Raw genomic sequence first — 4,722 nt, forward strand, 5'->3', positions numbered from 1 at the left:
TATCCCTGTACTTGCACACAGACTAGATGATTTAACAGAAAGCAGACTGTGCTCAAAGACAGGAAGGAAATCAACTCATTGACCAATTCATTAAGTATGTCTTTTCATCTTTCCAGCTACTCAGACTGTGTCCATACTATTCTGGTATAGCCAGTTGGAAAGAAAAAAATCACTCTTATCAAACTTTTTTTTCCTATGTAATGTAAAAAAATAAAATAAAAAAAACTACCTTGAGTGATCCTCCCTCAAACTCTGATGCAAACACATACAAACACACGCGCACACACACACACACACACACACACGGAACTGACTGCTTGCATGCATTGTCATCTTGTAAACAATGTCTATCAGCATAGATTTTTGGCAGGAATGGGGGTCATAAATGTTTTTAATATTAATTGCTTCTTATCTTCCCAGTTATTTTTCACATACAGGAGAATCTCATTATAATGTGGCTGATTATCTCCCGGATTTGACTAGATCTGAGATCAGTCTTTGCTCTGACCCCTTTCATAGAAATGGAAAACCCTCTTATAAAAGTGAGCATGGAAAGTAATATATCTCCCCACCAGACCAATATTAAAAAGAGATTTGTTACACAGACTGTATATCTGGTAAAAGAATATTTCTTCCATAATACTTGCATTTTGAGCACAGAAAAACACATAGATACCTATTCTATCTGCTAAAATCACTGCTTGATGTCATATTTTTAAAGCACAGAAAATAGAGGATTATGGACCAGGGGCAGTAGCTTATTTGGCTTCAAATGACACATGATTCCAAACTCCAGAAAAAAGTTATCTAGGTGGACATGTTGCACAGAGGTATATATTTTTTTAATGTTTTACTATTCACAGTCTACCTGTGGTGCTGTTGGTAATATTCATGTTTAATTAACATCAGTCTTTTTTTTTCTTTGTTCCCACAGAATTGCATGTATATACACATGTAGAAAAGGTAAGAATCAAAGACAGAGGTCTGTCTTGAACCTGTGGTGGCCTAGAAAAATAACAAAAAAAATCGGATTAGTGATATCTATTGTCATAATCAGGGACTGTGTTCAAAATTGTGTACAATAGCCACTGTTAAGGGATAGGGGTTGACTTGCTCAACAGTAAACAGCAATTTTCAACAGATGAATTTCTTTCATCAAAGGAAGAAGAGCCAAGTATATTTAACCCAAAATTCTGAATGCTGAGCCTTAAGGGTGAGAGTAATTGAGATTCTAGATAAACATATTTTCCTTAATAACTTTCATTTTTCATGTTTTATCCTGGGAGAGAAAAGCCTAACTTCTCCAGATTTTACATTAAAAGTGAAACTAAAGTAACATTTCAAAGTAGCTCTTTCATCTGCACTGAGTCCTCCCTCCATCACTGTCCATGGATTCATTGATTATATTGGCTCTTTAGGTGCTCCTCACTGACCTCCTTAGAGAAGAACTAAGGAGTAGTTATAGAAGTGATTGCACCCATAGTGGAAGTTCAAATCCTATACTCCCTTCTACCCCTTAGTGCTATGCTTCTTCAAGTCCTGGTTTGATGTCATCTGTCAAATTAGAAAATGAACTAACTTTGTTTTCAATGGATTAAAAATATTTCTACAAGTGGATAATTTCAAAATTTCTGGTTTAAAAAATATATAGTTTTGGAGTATTCTCTGCACATCTGATTTGCACTTTGTACTGTACTTATGCATGATTTAGAGAACTCACAAATAGAAGAATTTAAAATAAAGGCAATAATAATCTTTTCAATTTATGCACCACTTTTCCTCTGTAAAGATCCCTAGGCACTTTAGAAATGATATATACACTATATCCTGCAGCGACCAATATGCAAATCACAACAAAATGACCACTTCAGGCCACATAAAATGACCACAGTCAGTTTGGGCAAAACTCATTAATATCAATAGGGTTTCTGTGGACAGTTGAAGGGCAGTATATGCCATAGGTCTCATTCATTGCTGTAGGAGAGTATGAAAGTATCCGGGCTCACACTGTAAAGGGATAAAGTCTTACATTTTAAACTCGTGTCTTATAAGAGGAAAAAAAAAAGAATTTTCATACATTTGATAATTGTTGCTTAAATTTGTCTTCAAGACTTTTGCAGAAAAATAAGCTATTCAATAAGTGATAGACCAGTGATACTCAAAAGTAATTGTGCATTTAAATTATGTAATATTTAAAATTAAAATTGGTACACATATCTGTTAAAAGTGCTTAAATGGAGGAATAGCCAATTTTAAAATCACAGTCTCTTGGCTGCTTTTAATTATACACACGTGCAAGTGCACGCGCACACACACACACACACACACACACAGCACACACTCTGGAGTAACTGTTTCAAAAGTAACCATTGAATGGTTTTTAAGCTAATAATCACCATGCCAGTAACTCCTCCCATGCCTCCACTAACACCACCCACATATGTCTGTATTTTGTAAAAATGACCAAGCTGTTCAGATGAAGAGAAATGGATTTGATAGGTCTTAAATATTGGGCTGGCCAAAATGTTCGTTCAGGTGTTTCCATAAGATGTTATGGAAAAATCCAAATGAACTTTTTGTCCAACAAAGTATATTAAGGTAAAGGGGACTTTCAGGAGAGAGCATTAATACTTAAATAGAAAGTAATTTATTTTCTGGCTCACTTTTACCCCTTTTGACAATGAGATATATGGTATAAATAGCAACCCCTTTTTTAGTAAAAGCAGCACAAAGTATATTATCATTACCTCCTGATAGTATGAAAGCATTTTTGTTTTAAATTTTCTGGAAAACACCAAAAAAATCAGCCTAACTACAAAGAAGCTGTGTATTTCCTGGGAAATATGTGTTATTTTAAACTCTTTGTGCCTGCCCTGACCCTATTCCATGCCTCTGGCTGTCAGAATTGTGCAGTGCCTGCTCAAAGCTCAATGTCAAATTAAAAAGTGACAAGAATGAGGCAGCATAATAACAGCTTAAAGCTATTCTCCACCTTTCCATATACAAACATATGAATTTCAAAACCCAGTAATTTTTTAACTGAATAAATTGTTCAGATTTTATATATAACTGGTAGAACAGAAATAGTAACAATATCCAATTTACAAACATATTTATTGAGTGCATACAATTTTCAAGACATTTTTGGGGTGGGGAGTAAAAGGTGTGGAGTATGTACCTTGCATTGAGGAGCTAATAATCCCTACGGAAAATAGAACTAAGAGAAATATACACAACTAACTGTTAATTAAATGAGAACTGGGAGTGCTGGAGATATGTACTATTTGCCAAATTGGGTGTCACTACTCTATATTTTTATTGTTCCTTCTTTGTAATACACTTTCATACTCAAACACAGCAGTTGTTTGTGCTCTTTTGATAATATTGCATATCTTCGTTGAAACCCAGTAGATGCAATTGTTAGTTGACTTACGTTTATAGACTCTGAGTGTCATAGCAGTATTTGCAAATTCCTAAAACTAAATTCAGCTCTGATGAGCTTGAATTATTTTTGTAAGGAAAATTTTATACAGGGATAAAGTGCAGAAGGAAAAACACATTGCAAGCTTCTAAAACCCTCTTCCTGTCCCTCCTCTCCACACTTAAAAACCTGGGATAAATGGCAGGTAACATGAGTAATGCAAAATGCTTCCCTCCTCTTATTTTCACCTCTTCCACTATTAGAGGATTAGTCTATCCACAGTTCTGCAACTAGTAACTTGTGCTTGAGTTAAGGAGTGAAAATCTCACCAGCATGTGCTGAGAATCATACTCCAAAATGAGATTCTGTGTATTTGTTCTGATCCCACTATGGATTTCATTGTATAAGATTAATGACATGGTAAAAACAATAGGCAAAGAAGAACATGGAAAATACATTTCCAGACCGGAAATTTCTGTTGGTAAGGTAAGGATATGGCGATTTAAACAGGGAAGGAAAAAACCCCACGAGTGTGGCAAGCACTTTTTGTAATCAAATTGTTCCCAGCTAAAAGCCAGCCTCATTGAGATTTCCTGAAGTGCCTTTTTGTTGACAAGAAATGGATGAAATAATTTCTATGAATTCAGAAATCTGTGGGAAAATGGCACTGTGTTTAAAGTGTGACTGTTTAGTTGACTTGTTAGGATAATTTTCAGAGTTGAAGGAATCTGAATCTCTAACAAAAACTCATTAAGTGAGTTTTTCTTTTTTCTTTAATGCAGTTTTCCCTCTTCCAAATGCATTCAACAAAGTGAGGCTTGTAGCACTACTTCAAAATTTCCAATTATCTGGGGGGAAATATGGTCGGTGTAAAATACATTCCCTAGCACTGATAAAATAATCAGAGGACTAAAAAAAATTTCCCAGTGGTCCTGCATTTGCATTCATAAGCACAGAGTAATGGGAGGCAGGAGCATGATTATCTTAAAGGAAAGGGCTAGAAACACAGTGGACAATCATATGACCATGTTCTTTTCCTACCTAAGTCTTCTAGGACACACTGCCACTGCTGTCACTCATGCTCTTCAGGGAACAGAGATAAACCTTATGTAGAGTCATATAAGTGCAATAACAAGCAGTGCTCCAAAGGGACCTTAATTGACTGATCAAATGCATTTTGGGTTTGTCAAAAGTCAACCCAGATGTATTTATTTCATATTGTTGGATGAAACCGGGTTAAGGGTACATCAGTCTTTCTATATAATTCCTTACAACTTCATATACAACTACAATTATTTCCA

The sequence above is a fragment of the Lipotes vexillifer genome, unplaced genomic scaffold (genome assembly GCF_000442215.2).
Source record: "Lipotes vexillifer unplaced genomic scaffold, Lipotes_vexillifer_v1.1 scaffold267, whole genome shotgun sequence".
In the NCBI taxonomy this organism is placed as follows: Eukaryota; Metazoa; Chordata; class Mammalia; order Artiodactyla; family Lipotidae; genus Lipotes; species Lipotes vexillifer.